The following is a 21,884-nucleotide window of genomic DNA, read 5'->3' on the forward strand; positions in this document are numbered from 1 at the left end:
GTCGAAATCTGGCTTCCTGCAACTTGAGTCCATTATTCTGTGTCCTGCACTCTGGGACGATCGAGAAGAGATCCCGGCCCTCCTCTATGTGACAACCTTTCGTGTACTTGAAGAGTGCTATCATATCTCCCCTCAGTCTTCTCTTCTCCAGGCTAAACATGCCCAGTTCTTTCAGTCTCTCCTCATAGGGCTTTGTTTCCAGTCCCCTGATCATCCTTGTTGCCCTTTTCTGAACCTGTCCCAATTTGTCTGCATCCTTCTTAAAGTGTGGCAATGATGATGATGTTTACATCTGAATCAGGAAAACTGATTACCGCAAAGCCACAATTTGTTTGTAAACCTGAACTGGAAGCTATGATTTGAAGAGGGTTTCTGAGTTTGGAGGCAAATGATGGTTTGCTGTAATCCTAGCTTGCTTGATTTGGATATAACAACCATTATTATACTTCCTACAAACCAGGAAGTGAGGAAGGGTAATGAATCCTGCTAAAGGATAGAACAAGAAGGAGACCACAGCCCATTCACATACACAGCCAAAACCATGGTTTGTCCATGATATCTCAACCAGGCCAGTGGGTGTACCAAACCTTTAATATTTGCACATGCATAATTGTGGGTCTTTGTGACACCATTCTGCAGATGTGAAATGCACAGAAACCAATTTAGGGGCCTCTTGTAAAAGCAGCCTTAAAGATCTTTGTAACAATTGGAAAGCTAGAAATCGCCCAACTCGGCACGCCCTTGCATGCGGACATTCCTTTCTGTCACCATTACTTGGTGAAATAACTGATAGCGATCAATGTGATTATTTCCCATCACCAGAACATTTTTATTTTTACTGTGATATTAGCTGGCCATATGTTTTGGGAAAGAAGATATAAATATGTTTAGCCTCTGAATATAAGCCCTGTAGAAATGTTATATTACCCACTTGGAAGTGAAACAGTAGGTGACATACCGTTCAGAAACGAGGGCCAGCTTTGCTTACAAATCAGCTGGATGATGAGGTTGCAAAAGTTATATTTTCCCTGCTTTCACTGGTGGAATTTATTAGCTTCTTGGAATTGATTCTGGATGCCTTTCATTTGCCATTGGGCTAAAGTCAGGAGCAAAATGATGATATACCGCATTTTTGCTAACTCATCTTTTTATTGCCTAACTATTGTTATTGAATAAAAGACATTTGATATATTTCAAGGAGGAGACCAGGCCAAGAGAGGGGGAGAGAATGTTTCATTTTCTTTCTTTCTAAAATGGCCATTAGTTTATTTGAATGCCAGGCTGACCAACCACAATGTTGAGCGAGCATCTGGGGTGATGAGGGGTGGGAGGTGGGGAGAAGAAAGGGGGAGCCAAGAGGCAATGGGATCCATTGACATTGAGGCAGCAGTGAGGCCTACAGAGACTGCCAAAGCATTGTTTCATTTTATTTGCCCGGGAAGAATGGACTGGAGCAAAGTTAATATCGATGCAGTGTGTGAAAGTGTCTGAGTCGTTATCTCTGGGAAGATAATGTGAACTCAGCAGTATCATTGCTTTGATCTTTGGTTAAAGTCTTAACAAAACTAGATTGCCGTTTGACTGACAACCTTGTCAGGGAATGAATGAAGACTGACACTCCAATATTGAAAACGCAGCGTTTACAGAACTTTTTTGAGTCCCAAGTTTTCTCATGACACTGCTTCTTTTGTGGAAGACTGGATTTCACACTTATTTATTTTTTATTTTTTAAAAATAAAATATATACATTGCCGGCTACAGCAGAAACTTACAATTTTTAGTCTCCTGGCTGCCAAACGCTGCCGCCTTTTCTGACAAAGTTGTTTTTGATGGGTTCGTGCTAGCAATACAACCAAACAATCTCAGCTCGGCAACTGGGATTTATCGTTTGGAACAGATACTGCTCTGGCAGTTTTTGGAGAGTCAAATGAAATTATGAATTCTGCTACTCAGACACAGGTGACCATGTTTTCCCCACTGAGGGGTGCTTTTATTGTTTGTTATTATCTTCTTGTCTAAAAGATTTCTAACCTGCCGCACTTGAAGGGCTCAAAATGAATAGCAACAATTTACAGGGGGTGGGGAAACAAACTTACCGACTACAATGCTGAGTAAATCATTACAAATGCCTACCATATATTTTATTCATCATGCATGGTGATGAATTTGTGCAGATTTTGGGTTGGAAGTGATTTGGAATATCTATGATCTATAACAGCTAATAAATCCAATTAGGATGCTTTCTGATGTTTTTGAAGCACATGATTATCAGAACCTTAAAAATCGTAATACATGTTATTTGCTGCAAAGGTTCTAATCAGAGGCAGCTATAGGCAAGATGTAGTGGTCATCTTCCTAGATTTTGGGTGCCATTAATTATGCCAGAGATTTCCCCAAAGACAGAGTTGTGAATAAAGCTGCCTGCTGGGTGGATGTCCAAAATGGTGGCATGCATGGACACTGAACACAGCAGTTGCTCTCTAGGATACCACCATTTGGGAGGGGGGGCGTTATATCTGAGTAGTAAATCACATGCTTTGCATTCATACGATCCCAGTTTTAATATAATGCATCTTCAGGTATAACTACAACCTTGGAGAGCAAATGCCAGCCAGCACAGACCAAGACTGAAGAACCTGTGGTCCTCCAGATGCTGTTGGGCATCTACAGTTCCCAGCATCCCTGACCATAGGTTATGCTTGCTGATGGGAGTAGAGTTCAGCGACATCTGGAGGTCCATAGGTCCCCCATCCATGGTGTGGGCAATGCTGAACTAGATGGACCAATGGTCTGACTCGTCGTAAGGCTGCTTCCTACATTGGACAAGGTAGCTTCATCCTAGGATGAACAATCTAAGACGTCCCTGGGCACTGTGCATGCTTGGCACTATATTTGAAGTGCTTCCTCATAGCTGCTAGTGGAGGATGAGATGACTAGTGAAGTGCAGAGCCTGGCGGTTGGAGGATGAAGAGAAGATGGCTGTCAGGAGATGAGAACATAAGCTGCTAGCTAGCAACTGATGAATTTCTTTCTCCGGTGATGATTTGATCAAAGGAATCATAGCTCTCATTCATTGCACTATAAACTGGTAACCTGGAATGGCCACAAAGGGGCTGTGAAGGGATATAATGGAGGAGGGACTATCTAAGGTGCTAGTTTCCATGGAGCTCCTTGGAAATGCTGTTGGGGGGGGGCTCATTGAGAAAATCAGTATTGGCAGACAAGCTTCCTTGAAAGAAAGCTGGCCAACCGTGAGCAATCTTCCTTTACAATGTGCTACCGCAAGGCATTGCTGGTTGTATTCTAGCAAGCACTGTCCATTTGCGTGAGGTCAAGCTGAACCCCAACAAGCTTGTCTGGCACCTCACATGAGCTAGATATACATCTCTGACCATTGGTCTTCAGCTGGTGGGTTGGAACCCAAAACTGGGTCACGGGCCAACTTAAATAGGGCTCACCAAGAGCACAACTACAGTTTTCTTTTTACCTTTTTTAAAAAGGGGAGTAAAGAGAGAGTGAAATGGAAAGATGAGACAGACAAAAAAAAATTGGGGTGGGAGGAGAGAGAGAGAGAAGCCGAAAGGCGATTATACAGTATGTAGAATTGCACTGGTTGCCAATTAGCTACCGGCCTAAATTCAAGGTGCTGGTTTCTGGTGTATAAAGCCCTATACAGCTTGGGACAAGGATACCTAAAAGATCGTTTCCACCCCGTATATACTCAGTCCTGCTCTGCAGGAGGGGGCCTCTTGCAGAGTCCATTCTGTTCTGTTTCTGCATCAACCTACAATTAAAAAGAACAAAAATAGGCTGACTACTGTCATCCATGTGCTGGTAACCTCCAGGTTGGATTACTGCATGCCCTCTATGTGAGGCTGCCCTTGAGGTTGTCCAGAAACTGCAGCTAGTGCAAAAAGCTGCAGCTCAACTGCTCACTGGGGCAGCATATCATCACCATGTTACACTGCTGCTGAAAGAATTGCATTGGTTGCCAATTAGCTACCAGGCTAAGTTCAAAGTGCTGGTTCTGGTTTGTAAAGCACTACACAGCTTGGGACCAGGGTACCCTAAAGATCGTCTTACCCCTTATATACACAATCAGCCACTGCACTCTGCATATTATCCATCTTATCAGGAGACCCATTCTGTATGGTGTAGGAGTTGGGCGTTTAGTGTGGTGGCACCTACCCTTTGGAAGTCCCTCCTGTTCAATGTTAGATAGATAACATCTCTGTTGTCTTTTCTGGAGACTTTCCTTTTCCAACAAGCTTTCTAAAGTAGAGATATTTCCCCGTCTGCATCTGTATTGGGATTGTATTTAGATGTATTCATGATTTCACCACTTTAGATGTATTCATGATTTTACCGCTTGTGCATTTGCTGCTTTGGGCTCCTTTGTAAGGAAAGGTGGGATATAAATAAAATAAAATAAAATAAAAGTAGGTCAAGTATGGCAGCTCGGGCTTAAAATTCTGGGAACTGCTACCTTGGAACATTCCCCAGAATCCTTTACAACATGCAAGGTTTGTGTGGTCAACATGTGTGTGTGGGGGTTGGCAATACAACAGCATGGAAAGGGGTTACTTTAAAAAGAGATAAGAAGCCACCAGGCCTCACTGTCCCTCCTTCAGGATTCTGGCCAGGCTACATCTCTGCTCCTCAAACACTCCTCAAATGGTTTGCCCTGGCTGGAAAATGCCCTGTGATAATGCCTGGATGGAGATGTGTGTGTGTTTGCTGGGAGCACTGATTTTTTGTGTGGCTGGAATGTGGCCTAGTGTGCAAAGGTAAAAGCCACATCCATTGCTCCACCCACTTTTTCCCTCTGGCCCCGCCCACCATTGGCATGCAGCCTCCAGGGGGTTGCCCACAAGGGAATGTGGCCCTTGGGCTGCCAAAAGTTCCTCACACCTACTTTAACTTTGGCAATGATGTTTGAAAAAAACAACTAATCTGTAGTGTGCATGGTGGGGGTTGGTTTGCACCATATGATCCCAGTGCCACCTTTAATTTGCATAGAGGTGGGTTGTTGATTGAACTCCCATTTGTGCAGTTGGGGCTCTGCTATTCTGGTCTGTAGGGCTGTCGTGCTGAAAACGCTGCCTGAATTGCCTCCCGGGTAAATTCATTCTACTCTATTCCCTTTCGTTCTACCTCTCAGGGACATTTATTGGTAGCAGGAGTCATTACAGCAGACTCTTCCCTCCTCTCCTCTGCCGCCACCCCCCTCCAGTTTTTCCCAGGTCATCTTCGTTCTTTCTCATGGCATTTGTGTAAATATTTCACGGTCAAAAGACATGTAAATATTTCCCTGTTGGGAAATGCAATACATTTCCATATAAGTGTTATTCTCTTTTTCTGTTCTGATCATTTGGAATGTGAAAGAGCAGCTTGTTTTATTCTGCCTTTGCTCTTGTGACACTGTGACAGTATGCTCTTATATATCACAAAAGCAAAGCTGTAGAAGACAGATATTTGGAAGCCATTAAGTTACTATGATCCCAGCAAAGCTTTTCAGAGACAGTTTACTTGTTGGTTGTTGTTGTTGTTGAAGTAAATAAATAAGCTCTCCCAGTCTCCCTGTCTCTAACAGAGAGAGAAAGAGAGGAAAATAGATGAATATCTTCATGGTCCCCTTAGCTAACAACTTATTTAAAGCAGATAAATTAACTGCGCCCTTAAAAAAAAAAAAAGCTGGAGTTTTAATTTACTGTTTCCTTTCATCTGTTGAAACATGTTTTTCTTTTCTTGTGAGCCTCCTATAGTTTGTTCTGGTCATTAACATTTCAGTAAAAATTAAGTTTGAAAGGTGCTTTTTATGTTTGGGCAGACTGTGGTGCACATTTGGCTGTTAAAAGCCAACCTCCTTAAGTCAGTATTGATGCTTAACACTCACAGCTATTTGAATCAGTTCACTGCTCGGTTTAATGGTGCCTCCAAGGGCAATGATCACATTACTTGCTATTATATTTTGGGTAGGTGGGTGTTACTTTGGCAATAAAGGCATATTTCTTAAACCGTGCAGGAAAGAGCTCTGGGGGTAGCAGCATGTGCCCACTAACAACCTGTGCAAGAATTTATTGCAGCAGGAGAAAGGAGACTAAACCTTCCTTGCTCTTAGCCTCATTTGTGTCTTGGAGTCTGAAGGTTTGCCTTTAATTTCCCTCTAAAGTAAGTTAGTTTAATGTGGATTATTAAACATGATCTCTGTAAAAAAAACCCACTTTCATAGAGTGAAAAACAACTTGGGAAGGAGCCGCTTAACTCTTTCTCCTCCTGTTATCTGTCTGCTTAAAATTCTAGTGTGCCATGTCAAACAATTTATTCCATGTTTTCTCTTTCTTTCTACAATTCTCCACAAGAAAAGAAATTGCGTTTGAAAATCATCAAAGGGGAGAGAGAATTTCAATGAAATTCTCATGAGTGGGGTGCAGGGCTTTGTGTGTGCGCCTTCTTTTTGAGGTGGCCAAGGGGTGTTTGTGAGTAGCCTTTCTTTCTACAAATCTTCTTACCACTGGTCTGCACTCTGCAGTCTTCCCAGGTGCTCACATTTTAGTGAACTCTTCCTATGGGGATTTTTTTTTTCCCAAATCAGGAAGTTTGGGCAGCCAGGGAGGCTGCAGAGTGCTGGAAAAATGTTTACTGGGAAGAAACACAGATACCCACCCTCCACGACCTCACCATGATAAGCTCAAAATACCACACCCACTGAAATTATAAAGAAATTCTGAAGTGCCTTGAGAATGAAGCAGAAAAACAGAAGCCACTTTTGCAGGTGAAGAAAACTCTCAAGAAATTGAAAGACAGATTTCAGCACTTATCCTGCCCAACTTGCTTTTCTGAATTAGCTGATCAAACCTATTCAAATCCATGACTACATTCAGACTCTTTAGCTGAAGTTAATTTCCCCCCCGAGACAGCTGAAGGTAGTATCATGTAGTCATAATTGGCATGGTGTGCAAACTCATTCTATTGATTTTGTTCATGCATTTCACAACTTCAAGAACTTATGAAACTTGACCAAAGTCATATGTGTGGCAAAAGAATTGAGTGCAACCATAACTTTATCATAGCTTATTCAACTCTCTTAACAACTACATCCATCTTACGTTTTAGGTTATAGCTATACTACAATTTCCAAACTAGTGAAACCCTACAGGCATTCAAGAAATGCATGAGGGGATTGCAGAACTATGTGGGCTAGCCCTGCCTCCTAACAACATTCTTGGGGCTATGTCTTCCCACTGTCCATACTTTTGGTGTATGTGAGAAGAGGCTTGATGTGCTTACTGATGTGCACATGTAGAATTCCTCCTCATGAGAGAGGGGATCCTGATTGTATTGGCTATGTGTTCCCTGATTGGCTGGATCAGGTAGCCAGGAAGAAGAACCCTGCTGTTGTTTAAGTACTACTCCAAAGCAGCTGCCAAGCACCCGCTGTGCTTCATGGCTGAATGGGGATTTGAACCCTGGTCTCCCAGGTCCTAGTCCAACAATATGCACGTTTTTGCAAAGCACTGTGATTTTTACTAATATAATAAACATCTGGGCAGCATCCATGTGACAAGAGACAGATAAAATTGCATTGTGCCAATCAGATTAACAGGTTATGCACACTTTGACCCAGCATGTGCATTTTTGTACACATGACTGGGCTGGAGAACCGCATTGCAAAATTTGGATAAGTCGATGGCTATGCTTTGGTTTGCAGACTGTTTCAGAAAGTGCAAATTAGGAGACCCAATCACCTTTGCAATCTGCATCGAATTTCTCCCTCATTCTTTGTTCTGTGGTGTCTGATATTTGTTCTGCTAATAATTATGACGTGTGCAGCATTTTTCAGCATACACATTGCTTTTCGTTTTGACCGCCTTTATCCTCACAAAGGCTAAACTGGTCTTCCTCTTGCCATGATATTCTTTCTAGGAGAATCCTCGGTCTTCTGTCCGAGTGTAGCATTCTGCTGTTTTTCTTCTTTTTTGGAAAACTAATTGTAGGCTTCATTTTAATGGGTTTCGTCTTTTTAATTATGTTTAATTGTAATTTGTGTTTAAAACTGTGGTGAAGTCTCTGAGTACGTTCATTATGAAGAAGCTGATAAAACCACTCAGGAAATGGTGGGGATAATAAATAATTGATCCACTGTACCCCACAGGCACCATTCCCCAAAAGAAAGCAAAATGGAAATGCTGTGGCAATCTTAAAATGTTTGTGCTGCAAGGAGAATTAAAAAGTAGACCATGCCAAGACAAGGCAGGCCGGAACGATGTATGGCATGAGAAATAATTTTCTCCATTCCTAACGACATTGTTTGGAAAGGAGCATGTTGTCCTGAACTTTGAAAAAGAAGGAATGACTTGTCAATAATGAACTCTGACAGTGGTTGCAACAGCATCTTGCACAAAACAAAATTACTAATGAAAAACAGCTTCATTGTTAGTAACAAAACGGCGAGGAGGAGGGAGGGAGGGAAGGCTTGACCCTTTCCTCCCTTGCTGTTTACTGCTCTGAGTCTCCTGTGGGGTTTTCTCCTTTGGGGTTCCACATATATTTACCCTTGCAAACAAACATCTAGTACCCGGCAGAGGGAAAAGCAGCTGAGGGGGGTGATTTGGAGAAAAAAAAATGGCAGTCATGGAAAGGGTTAAGCAGCCGCTCTCTTTCCTCAACCGCTTCTCCATGGGTTTCTTTGTAACATGTGGTTGGTCCATTAGGACTGAATGGGTCACTGCCCCGCCAAGCTCAGTCGTCCCTCAGCCAGCCCTCGCCAGCCTGCCTTCTTATTTACAACCACTCCGGTGGGCGGCACTTCCTGCCACCTTCCTCCTCCTTAGCCTCGGTGTTGCCCTTGTAGAACACAGGAGGGAGAAGGACGGGGACAAAACTAGAATGAGTTGGCTCTGCCTGTCATCGGCTCTGGCTGCACTTACTGCTTGGCCACCCTGCCTTCTGCCCCACCAGTCCCAATGGGCACCTGCCGCTACCATTGCCCAGTGGCTTGCTAATGGAGACCCGTGGCCTCTAACTGTGAAAGGCCACCTGTCTAGAATTTGCTACATTTGCCCAGTCTGGCTAAGTAAATCCCATGACAGTCTGTGCGAGAGTGTTGGAGTTGCCTACTTTGGATTTCAAAAATCCCAGCCAAGGCCAGGGGGTGAAAGAAGAGCAGGTGGCCATGTGTTTTAGAAGTCCCAGCTGCACAAAATTGAACTTCTGCTCGATTAGATCCCACACAGCTAGAGGCTGTGCCTGAACAACGCAATGATGTGGGCCTGTGGAATGAGTGGCTGTGCCTGACATTGCCCTGCCCTCCTATGCCCTGAAGAGAGGGCAGCTCATCTGTGGCTGCTGGCACCTGGTGAGTGGGAAGCTGCAGGGCAACCAGAAGTAGAAGAGGAGGTTGGCACGCCTTGGCACGGAGGAGGGAATGGTTCTGGGAGGAGGAGAGACACCAGGCAGGGAAGGGAAGACATAAGAGAGAAAAAGAAAGCAGGAAAAGAGAGGAAGGAAGGCAACGTCCTGTGCAAGGGAAGGAGAGATGAGGTGTGGCAAAGTCACTTGGAGGAGGAGGATGGGGCTCCAAGGAGCAGCAGAATGCAGGGAGGAGAGAAAGCAACTTTTTCGAACAATTTTATTTGTGTAAACCATAGGTTATTAAAAAGGTTAAACAGATGTAAGTTAAATCAAACCATCACCTTTACAATTGGCAGCGATAGATCTTAGGAACTTTGCTCTGTTCTTCTTGGCTGCAGTTGCAAAGCCACTCACTTGGTAACTTATGGATCATTATCAGACTGCAGAATGAATATTTTCTTGGATAATGTTCTGCCGGATATGGTTTTTAACAGAGGAACAATAAATGTCTTTCTTGGAGATGAATGCAACTCACAAATCAGCATATAATGAATAGTATTCTCTATCTGTAGGGCTCTACGAATACATAAACACTGAGTAATCAGTAGCTTAGCATATCTTCCATCTAAAAAGGAAGAAAGCAACTTACAGAGACCATGTGGGCCCATAACAAGATCCTGAAAGGACTAATCATTAACTTGAACAGCCTCATTGATGCCTTTGCAAGCCACCCACAGGCCACGTCTTCTCACTCTAGCGCACCAACAGTTGTGCAGCACAACGAGGCCACTCAAGCCTAATGATGAGAATTGCAGTTCCCGGAGCCCCCTGCATCGATTACATTCTAATATCTGGTTCTCCTCACTGTTCTCCACCAATACTGTACACCACAGTATTGCCCAACAATAGGTCTTTAAGAGAAGAGTTCTTAGACCTGTGGTAGAGCATCTGCTCTGCATGCAGAAGGTCCCAGGTTTTTATTTTATTTTTATTTATATAATATTTATACCCCGCCCTACTTCCGGAGAACTCAGGGCGGCTTACAGTTAAGAACCATAAACAATTAAAACAGTAATCATACAGATTAAGACATTTAAAATGATTAAAAATCAAGAGAAAATAAAAATATTTGTCAATTTCAGTTAAAAGCTCGTCAAAATAAAACAGTCTTCACCTGGGCACGAAAAGACAAAAGCGAAGGGGCCAATCGAACCTCACTGGGGAGGGAGTTCCACAATCTGGGGGCAGACAGCGAAAAGGCCCTATTCTGTGTTTTCGCAAGAAGAACTTGCGGAAAAGATGGAAAGTGAGTAAGGTCTCACCAGATGATCTTAAAGTCCGGGTAGGTTCATAGAGGGAGACACGATCTAACAGGTTCAATCCCCGGCATCTCCTGGTAAGGTTGGGAAAGACCCCTGCATCTAAGGTCTTCGTTTCCATGGGGCTCCTTGGAAATACTATCAGGGGGCCCAATCAGAAAAACAGTATTGGCGGAACCAGAGCTTGGAAAAGTTACTTTTTTGAACTACAACTCCCATCAGCCCCAGCCAGCATGGCCACTGTATTGGGCTGATGGGAGTTGTAGTTCAAAAAAGTAACTTTTCCAAGCTGTGCCAGAAACACAGTATTGGCAACAGCTCTCTTGAAAGAAAACTTGCCCACCATAATTAATCTTGCGAATGGCCATAGCTCAGTAGCAGAGCATCTGCTTTTCATGCAGAAGGTCCAAGATTCAATCCCTGGCATCTCCAGGTAGGGCTGGGAACATCCTCTGCCTGGAACCCTGTCAAGTCATTGCCAGTCAGGGCAGACTATACTGTACAAGGCACCTTCCTGTGTTCCTATATAAAAGCCAATAGGGCTCCTCTTCGTGAGGAAACAAAGGAGGGGCTCCCTATGTCCATATGCTAGTTTGTTTTGCATTTGCTTTTGGCTTGTTTACACATGTTCACATCCCACTCTTCAGCCCACAGACTTCCGGAGCAGCTTACAATTTAAAAACATAGAAGACATCAATAATAATTTGAAACAACAGCAGCAGCAGAAGTAGGTTTTCCAAGAGAAAACTACTCAAGCATTAGAACAAATCTTAAAAACTGACCTGAAAGTCTTGGGGAAAAGAAAAGAGAGAGAGAGAGAGAGAGAGAGAGAGAGAGAGAGAAGAAAAAGGTTTTCATCTAGTCTCACAAAATAACCAGAGTTGGCACATTTGGGGCCACAATCCCTCCTGGAGCAGCAACCTGGAAGAGATAGGAGGTAGGGGCCTGTATCCAAGATGGAAAGCCAATAACCTACAGGCCCGCCTGAAACTAGTTTACCTATAAAGTGGAAGGCCATAGCCCAATGCACGGACAGTGTACCTGTAATCCTCCAGATGTTGGAATATAACTCCCATCTTCCTTGGGACTGATGGGAGTCAAAGTGCATCAACATCTAGAGGGTCACAAGTTCTCCATCCATGGCTTAATGGTAGAACATGTGTTTCGCATGTTGAAGGTCGTGTGTCTAATCTCTGACATCTCCAGTTAAATGATCAGGTGGCAGAGGATAAAGTCCTCTGCTGGAGTTCTATTGCCATTCAGAGTAGACGATACCAGACTAGACAAACCAGTGGTCTGTAGAAGGCAGCTTCGCATAGCCATGTGCCTTCCTGTTGGACAAGTATGGAAACCTGAGATGAGGTTCCCCACTCCTGCTCTAGGGGAATTATGACCAATTAAAATGGCAGCTTCCTGTCCCAGATACTTCTTCAAAGGGGGCAGGGTGGGCACCGGGCATCTATCAGTGATGGGCCCTCCTGAAAATTGCCATAGGATGCCATGTGGTGATGCTGGGCCTGCAGTTACTTGAAGAGACCCTGTTTTACTGGTCAAAACATTCAAACACCAGTTGGCTAGCAGCTCTGTCGTCCTGTTATAAGTTATGGGCATTAACAATGCAGCTGTCAATGAGACTGCAAGTCCTGCATGCTCTTAACAATCGGAACATTTTCTGGCTGGTAATTTAAGGCTTTACATAGTTCATTACTTTACTTCCAGACTTATGGCCAATTTACATAGTCTTAGGACCCTCCCCCTCCTGCCCTTTTAGAAATAGAACAAGTAGCTTATTTCAGTCAAAAGCTATTACTGTATGGTATAAATCCAAACAGAATAGGCCATAAAAGTGGGGACATGTTTTATTGTTTGAGAACAATTGAACCACAGAGGTTATACGCTACTTCATTAATCTGAAAGACTAAATGGCTCGGTTTTTCTGCAGTCTTCCCAAGAAATGGTGGGAGGAAGTGAGGGTGGGGAAAACAGCTACTACTACAACTCTGTACAGGTGATGATCAAGACTGATAAACTTTCTGGTTCATTATGATTCCTTCGCTCTTCATTGAGACATTTTCTCACTTCAGCTTTGCAAACCCACTTCTAGGCTTTCTGCTCATAATACCGTAGTGCAGTGATTTGCAAACCAGGAAACCCCTGGGATTCCTTAGCAGGGGATTCCCTACTGCAGTAGAGCCTGGTCCATACATGCAGCCGAACGAGGTGGGAACAAGGTGCTAGAGGCTTGAAGGGGTAGGTTGGACTGCATCACTTCAGGCAGCCTATGAGGGCTCACACTTCTGAATGCTCCCTGGTATCAAATCACCCTGCATGTAGAAAAGTAGCTGAGCAAAGTTTTTTTTCTGCCTTCTTACTTTTTTAGCTTTCTAGGTAGGTAATGTAGCGAAACAGCACAGCCCTCTCTCCTGCAACTGGTTACAGCTTTCCCTACTACCTCAGGATTCTACCATCTCATTTTGCTGTGTATGCAGAGCTCGCTCGCTACTGCTATTGATCTGCACCTGCCACAGGGGAGTGTTGGATGCCTTCCAGGGGACACTCAGTTCAGACAGGGGAATGATGATGCCCAACAGGTATGGCCAACAGCCCATGTGAACTGAGCATGCACCCTAGAACGTGGGCAGTTTTCTTGAAAATAGCACACGTGAGAGAGAGACCCCTAGGAAAGAAACCTGCCAAGCTACACACAAGTAGGTCCGGAGGTTTTTGTGCTAAGCCCTTTTAAAGTCAGTTGGGGGGTGTGTGTAATGAAAAGGATCTCCTTCTTGCCCCTGTGGTGGTGTTGGCAATGATTTTATTTTGAAAACGGCAAACACCAGAGAGGAGCATAACCTGGAAAAGTAACCTGCAACATTTGAGAAGGAAGGGCTGAGATACAGATTAGCCAATATGGTGCCCCCTAGATGTTGGTGGACCACAACTCCACCAACCACCCTGGGCTCCTACTGGGAGGAAGGAAGGGCAGGATATAAATCTAATAAATAAATAAGCTCCCATCATTTCTGGCCATTGGCTACTCTGGCTAGTGCTGATGGGAGCTGTAATCCAACAACACTTGGAGGGCACCGCATTGGCTGTCCTTGGGTTAAAGAGTTTTGTTGAGGGATGGTGGGACAGCTTGTCTTCTGCTCTGAAGTCACAGAAGCTAAATGCAAAGCTGATTTGATAAGAATGGATGTGTGGGCAAGTGGCACAGAGGCAAAAGGGTTGGATGTCCAGCATTTTTCAAGCAAGCACCTATAGCAGAGAGCAAAGAGGGCAGAAAAGACAAGAACAAGGTAATACATTACTTCACCATTCCTTCCCCAAAGCACTGTGATTGGAGAGCGCTGGTAAAATCATTCCCTCTGATTAGAAACTGTTGTTGTTATTCTGTCCAGCCCTTCCTCCCAGAAGGAGCCCAGAAACTAGACCTGTCATTCACAAAAGAGCTCTGTTCCCCCCCCCCAAATTTTGCCCCAAAGTTCACTCCAAAGTTTGGGGAGAACTATTTCCATTTTTGCAGGCATACAGTCTGCAGCATTTTTAAACATCTGAATCTCCAAAGTGCCCCAGAGCACTTTGGAGGTCTCAGCTTCATTTCAGGGTGTTTTAGAGATATCCTGCTTTGGCTCAGCCAAGCCCCAAATCTGGATAGCCAAAGTATCCCTACTTTGCTTCTTGATGTGGGGTTCATCAAAAGCTTTTCCACACCCCTTCCCTAACTTTATCCTCACAACAATCTTACAAGGTAGGTTAGTCTGAAAAATAGTGAAGCAAGGTTACCTAAGTGAGCTTCACGGCTGAACTCAGGCTTCCCCATTCTAAGTCCAAAAATATAACCTTTATACCACTGGCTCTTACATTTGAAATCATTGCAAAAGAACTTGTGGAAGGGTAATAATTTGCTTATCTCCATACTAAACAGATATTTGGCCAGGGAGCTCTGAAAATCACCGCTATTGGTCAAATGTCATTGATTTCTATTGATTTCTGCTATTAACTGTGCCTGTTTTCAAGGGTCCAATGATAATGGCACCAGGGAAATTAATAGACAATATCCTCAATGGCTTTTCAAAGATGGGGTGGGGGACAGGCTCTATTCCACCTCTTAAAATTATTTAAGCAGGTGTTGCCAGAAAGCTATTGCTTTTATATGACTCCTCAAATGTTTACAGCTAAACATTTTTTCCCCTGTGATTGAATTTTTCACTGTGCTAAAATACCACTGAGAAATATGCTTCCCATCAGCTTTATTGCTCCCCGGATACTTTCTCGACACTTGCTTGGACACAAACTCTCTATTGCAAGGAGATATCTTGCCGTTTTTAACAAGCTGTGCTGCTTTGAAATGATATGCTTGCAGTGCCAGTGGGAATGTCAGTACCTTAAGAGTAACACTGCTTTAAGGGTACTATTTTATTAAAGCAGACATGAGTAATTCGTTCCTGTTATGCACCCCAAGTTCATTAAGGGTATTTTAAATCTGTGGAGGAGATTACTACCGCACTTATTTTCGCTACTGCATGGCCTGAAAGATGGTGTGGGATATAATATTTATTAAGTCTAAGCAGAGAAGGGTATAATAGCAGGATTGTCCTTTATAATCTATTTAATACAGTTGTAAAATAAACCTTAATAAAACAGGAAGTAGGAAACACCATTTCCTATCTGGTCCATTTTTTTTGTGGGGTGGGGGGTTTGGTAAAGCATTTGTGGGGTTTTACTTGTCTCCATATATTGTTAATCTGTTAAGAACCTCAGCTTGTCAACAGCGTTAAAGCTTGCAAGATAGTTGGATATGTCCAAACTTGATCTTTTGCCATCAACATTTCAAGGATGGTTTCACAGGATCATGCTTTTCATTAATTCGGTGATTGCAGTTACTGCTGTGCTGGATGGTATCTCTGAACCGCAAATTTTTGGACTGTATGTAGACAGGGCTGTCTGTCTCAGTTCTCCCTGATTCCCTCGTTTTCCCACAGAATTGAGGGATCTGCTTCAGAACCATCTGAACTGAATTCTATACAGAGAGATAGATTGTGATAATGTATTAAACAGCTATGAGGACTAAGCCATTATGCATGCCAGCAGAGCCTTCTTGCCTGGGAATAGGCTAGGACAGCTTTTATCAAACTCTGTTTTAGATAACCTTCTTTGGAAGATGATCAGGAGTTTCTCAGTGAGACCGTCAGAAAGAGCACCCTGGCTTCATCAACTGATGCCAGTCTTCTCCTGCAATGTGTAGCCCTAGTAGAACATTAGGTGTATTCTGGGTTGCATTCTTGGTTCTTTTATTTTTCCTTTAGATGAGTATGGTATGCATATCAAAGTAAGTAAACTGCAATTTGTAACCTATTAATTTGTCGTTGTTGTTATGTGCCTTCAAGTCGATTACGACTTATGGTGACCCTATGAATCAGTGACCTCCAAGAGCATCTGTCATGAACTGCCCTGTTCAGATTTTGTAAGTTCAGGTCTGTGGCTTCTTTTATGGAATCAATCCATCTCTTGTTTGGTCTTCCTCTTTTTCTACTCCCTTCTGTTTTTCCAAGCATTATTGTCTTTTCTAGTAAATCATGTCTTCTCATGATGTGTCCAAAGTATGATAACCTCAGTTTCATCATTTCAGCTTCTAGTGACAGTTCTGGTTAAATTTGTTCTAACATGCAATTATTTGTCTTTTTTGCAGTCCATGGTATGCGCAAAGCTCCCTTCCAACACCACATTTCAAATGAGTTGATTTTTCTCTCATCCACTTTTTTCACTGTCCAACTTTCACATCCATACATGGAGATTGGGAATACCATGGTCTGAATGATCCTGACTTTAGTGTTCAGTGATACATATTTGCATTTGAGGACCTTTTCTAGTTCTGTCATAGCTGCCCTCCCCAGTCCTAGCCTTCTTCTGATTTCTTGACTATTATCTCCATTTTGGTTAATGACTGTGCCGAGGTATTGATAATCCTTGACAAGTTCAATGTCCTCATTGTCAACGTTAAAGTTACATAAATCTTCTGTTGTCATTACTTTAGTCTTCTTGATGTTCAGCTGTAGTCCTCCTTTTGTGTTTTCCTCTTTAACTTTCATCAGCATTCGTTTCAAATCATTACTGGTTTCTGCTAGTAGTATGGTATCATCTGCATATATTAAATTATTGATATTTCTCCCTCCAATTTTCACACCTCCTTTATCTTTGTCCAATCCCACTTTCCGTATGATATGTTCTGCATACACATTAAGCAAATAGGGTGATAAAATACATCTCTGTCTCACACCCTTTCCTATAGGGAACCAATCAGTTTCTCCATATTCTGTCCTTACAGTATCCACTTGTGCAGAGTATAGGTTGCGCATCAGGACAATCAGATGCTGTGGCACCCCCATTGCTTTTAAAGCATTCCATAGTTTTTCATGATCTACACAGTCAAAGGCTTTGCTGTAATCTATGAAGCACAGAGTCATTTTCTTCTGAAATTCCTTCGTCCATTCCATTATCCAACATATGTTTGCAATATAATCTCTGGTGCCTCTTCCCTTTCTAAATCCAGCTTGGACATCTGGCATTTCTCGCTCCGTATATGGTAAGAGCCTTTGCAGAATCTTGAGCATTACTTTACTTGAATTGGATATTAAGGCAATAGTTTGATAATTACTGCATTCTCTGGGATCCCATTTCTTTGGAATTGGGATATATATTGAACGCTTCCAGTCTATGGGCCATTGTTTAGTTTCCCATATTTCTTGACAAATTTTTGTCAAAATTTGGACAGATTCAGTCTCAGTAGCTTGTAGCAACTCTATTGGTATGCCATCTTTTCCTGGTGATTTGTTTCTTCCAAGTATTTTAAGAGCAGCTTTTACCTCACATTCTAAAATGTCTGGTTCTTCATCATATGGTTCCTCCATGAATGAATCTGTCATCCTGTCATCTCTTTTATAGAGTTCTTCAGTGTATTGCTTCCATCTTCCTCTTATTTCATCTCGATCAGTCAGTGTGTTCTCCTGTTGATTATTCAACATCCCTAGTCGTGGTTTACATTTCCCTTTCATTTCTCTAATCTTTTGGAGTAGGACTCTTGTTCTTCCCTTTTTGTTGTCCTCTTCTATTTCTATACGTTAACTATTGTAATAGTTCTCTTTGTCCCTACATACTAGTTGCTGTATTGTTGCATTTAGGGTTCTGACCATGTTTCTATCTCCTTTTGCTTTTGCTTGCCTTCTCTCTTTAACCATTTTAAGAGTTTCTTCAGTCATCCGTTGAGGTCTTTCTTTTTAACTAGAGGTATTGTCTTTTTGCATTCTTCTCTGCTAATGTCTCTTGCTTCACTCCATAGTTCTTCTGGTTCTTTGTCAACTAAGTTTAAAGCCTCAAACCTGTTCCTTATTTGATCTTTATATTCTTCTGGGATGTTATTTAAATTCTATTATGGCATTATGATTGCTTTGTTCTTCTTCTTTAGCTTTACTCTGATTTTCGAAACGACCAGTTCATGATCTGTATTGCAGTCTGCTCCTGGTCTTGTTTTTGCAGAAAGTATGGAACTTCTCCATCTTCTGTTACCAATTATATAATCAATTTGATTCCTATATTGATCATCTGGTGATGTCCACGTGTACAGTCGTCTTTTCGGTTGTTCAAAAAGTGTGTTCGCAAGAAACAAATTATTGGCTTCACAGAATTCAATAAGTCTTTCTCCTGCTTCATTTCTGTCTCCTAAGCCCCATTTTCCCACAATTCCTAGTTCTTCTCTGTTCCCTACTTTTGCATTCCAATCCCCCATGATTATCAGCACATCTTGTTTTGGTGTGTGATCAATTTCCTCCTGTACTTCTGTGTAAAATCTCTCCAATTCTTCTTCTTCTGTGTTTGCCGTTGGAGCATAGACTTGGATGATGGTTATGTTAATAGGTTTCCCATTTAATCTCATTAATATCACTCTCTCAGACCTTGTGTTGTAGCTCCTAATTGCTTTTGCTACATCACTTCTCACTATTAAAGCAAACTCGTTTCTTCTTGATTTCTTATTTCCTGCATAAATTATTTTGTAGTTGCCTGATTGAAAATGTCCCATTCCCATCCATTTTAATTCACTCATGCCAAGTATTGTAATGTTGATACTTTCCATTTCTTGCTTGGCAATTTCTAACTTTCCCTGCTGTGTCATTAGTCACAACGCTACTCGTACTTGTCCTTTGCTCTTCCTCAGTAGCTCGGTGAGTGCCTTCTGACCTGGGGGTCTCATCTTCCAGCACTATCTCGTGTTGCATTTTGGATATTCTGTTCATAGGGTTTTCATGGTAAGAGATATTCAGAGGTGGTTTACCATTGTCTTCCTCTGAGTTTGGATGCATCTTAGTTTGGTGTCTCAGCTTTAAGAACATAAGAACATAAGAAGAGCCTGCTGGATCAGGCCAGTGGCCCATCTAGTCCAGCATCCTGTTCTCACAGTGGCCAACCAGGTGCCTGGGGGAAGCCCGCAAGCAGGACCTGAGTGCAAGAACACTCTCCCCTCCTGAGGCTTCCGGCAACTGGTTTTCGGAAGCATGCTGCCTCTGACTAGGGTGGCAGAGCTTTGACGATTGCGCCTTGGGTGCCCCTGCTAAGAGTCTAGCCTCTTGGTCTAGACTCCTGACCACTTTGCTCTCAGCTTCTTCAACACTCTCAAACCCCCTCACCACGTTAAAGTGTGCATCCTAAAGGAGGACCTATTAATTTACAAAGCCCTAAGCAACTGAGGTCCAGGATATCTTAGGGACTCTCTGAACCCTTATATCCCAGCTCGATCACTAAGACCATCTGCAGTAGTGGCTTTGGTCCTCCCCCCAAGTTGGCAAGGCTTGTTTAACATCAACACAAAATCAAGGACACTGAAGGCTCATCGGCCCAGTTCTCTAGAATGCTCTGCCAACAGAGATTCAGCAGGCGCCTTCTGTTTTAATCTTTAAATGCCTGCTCAAAACCTTTCTCTTCCACCAGGCATATGCAGACAATTAAGAAGATGTATCTGCAATAGTTGACCTTGTTTTTACTGTTTTTTAATTGTTTTTATTATACAAGTTTTTTGTTGTAAACTATTTTGATGTTTTTTTTGAAATGAAATAGAGGTATACAAATAGGTTTATAAATAAATAAATACATTCCACTTTACACACTCACGACTTTCCTCAAAGAATCCTGGGAAATATAGTTTGTTAGGAGTACTGAGAGTTATAAGAAGACTCCTGTTCACCTCATAGAGCTATAATGCTCAGAGATGTTTAACAGGCAATTCCTCTTCCCAGGGAACTCTGGGAATTGTATCCCTGTGGGGGAATAGGAGTGACCTAACGACTCTCAGCACCCTTCACAATCTACAGTTCCCAGGATTCTTTGGGAGAAGCCATGACTGTTTAAAGTGGTGTAATACTGTTATAAATGTATAGTGCAGATGGGGCCCTAGAGATAACATTGAAGGAGTTGAGTATATTTAGCCTGGAGAAGAGATGATTCATGGATACTGTGTTTGCCACACTTAGATGACAAATTTGACATCTGTAGGGTAGGATCCAAACCAATGGATCAAATTATAAGAAATTAGATTTTTATTAAACTGTAAGGACAGGGGCACATGATCATGCTTCAAAGAGGTCAAAGCACAGGAGGGTAAAACACATGTGCCAAAGCAATTTGGAGAAAGACATCACATCAAGATAGGCAAGTTGGAGTGCTTGGTCTTAAAGGAGAGCCTAAAGATATTAGGCATAACACAGTCTGGTGAAATGGAGAGAACCAATAGGACATGGTTATCTCTGGATACAAACCCTATAAGAAGGATAAGCAAGGGTGTACTAGATGTGGTGTCAAAGAGGATAAAGAGTCCAACAAGCTAGAAACCTCAAAAAGATTTCTAGCATGAGTAGAGGATTGGACTAGAAGATCTTTGAGGTTCCATACAACTCTATGATTCTAAGGTCAGATAAGGTATCGAGCCAGTTAAGAGAATGGTCTCTCCAGACCTGGTACTGACCTAACACTTACATGGAATTAAGCCTCAGTGAAATTAATGGCACTTATTTCTAAGGCAACGTATTTAGGAAGGGAGGGGAGGAGAATGGCAAAATGATCTCAGCTGATGTCTTTACAGTGTGTGAGTGGGACCGGGTGGATAAAGGGGGTGGGTGGGGGGAGAGAGATGCAGTCAAACCACCTACAGTGTGACAACAAGTAGCAGGATAATTGCTGAAAATGAAGTCTTCTCTGCCATGCATTTCCTTGAACATCTGTTGTTCCATATGGAGTCATAAATATTTGCAACAAAATAGTTGGAAAAAATTGATCTCAACATTAATATGGAAAGGCTGAATCTGCCAAGGAAACTCAAGATTCTTTAGAATTCCCTCTCCCCCCCTTTTTTTTGGCAAGTTTCACCTACCCATCTTTGCGAGAAACAAAAAGAATCTTATTTGAGCTGAAAATAAAAATTGACATTCTGCAACGTTTGGGTATTGGAAAGGGAGACATTTCATATCAATAGGTTTGCAACACTCCTAGACACATGGGAAGCTGCCTTGGGTCAATTTGTCCCTCTATTCATGTATTGTATAGGTTGACAACCTGCAGCCCTAGATCATTTGCCCTTAGCCTAATTTCACGTGGATGGCAAGGGGGGAGGGGGGGGAAAGGAGGTGGATGAGAGAAGAGGGAGAAAGGGAGTACAGTAATGCCTCAGTTAACAAATCTCCAGGAAAGAAGCTCCTTTTAACAAAGTGTTTTTTTGGGGGCAGGGGGCTAGGGGGGTGCACACTCTAACACAGTCAGAATGTGGCTCCTTGTCTGTGGGATAGTGGTTGCTGCAGGCAGCTCTCTCTCACATGCCTGGACTGGTGCTCTTTGCAAGGTGGTGCAGGCACCTCTGCAACAGGGCTTCCAGGGCACCCAAAGCACTGTTTATTGCAGAGGTCCCTGGAGTGAGTTGGGTGCCCTGGAAGCCCTGTTTACTCCAGACGTGTCTGCTCGAGTGTAGGGGAGGATGGCAGAGAGAGAGAGAGCAATGGCAGTGGCTGTCCTTTGCCTGTCTGGTCAAGTGTACTTGACCTGGCTGTTTCATCTCGGACATGTGTATTGACAGTTTTGAATGTTTGCTGAAATATGTTGAACTGCTCTTTTTTGGGGTGTAGGAAGCTATCCCTATTTTTTGCATATTATTCCTACCTCTGATACCAAAGTATC

At 42.8% G+C, this 21,884-nt stretch overlaps 1 protein-coding gene across 4 annotated transcripts in view; it reads left to right on the forward strand.

The window, feature by feature from the left end:
- DACH2 (dachshund family transcription factor 2) overlaps positions 1-21,884 on the forward strand; it is a 406,794-nt gene that overhangs the window by 359,204 nt on the left and 25,706 nt on the right. The window lies entirely within an intron of this gene.

Source organism: Rhineura floridana, chromosome 16 (assembly GCF_030035675.1).
Source record: "Rhineura floridana isolate rRhiFlo1 chromosome 16, rRhiFlo1.hap2, whole genome shotgun sequence".
In the NCBI taxonomy this organism is placed as follows: Eukaryota; Metazoa; Chordata; class Lepidosauria; order Squamata; family Rhineuridae; genus Rhineura; species Rhineura floridana.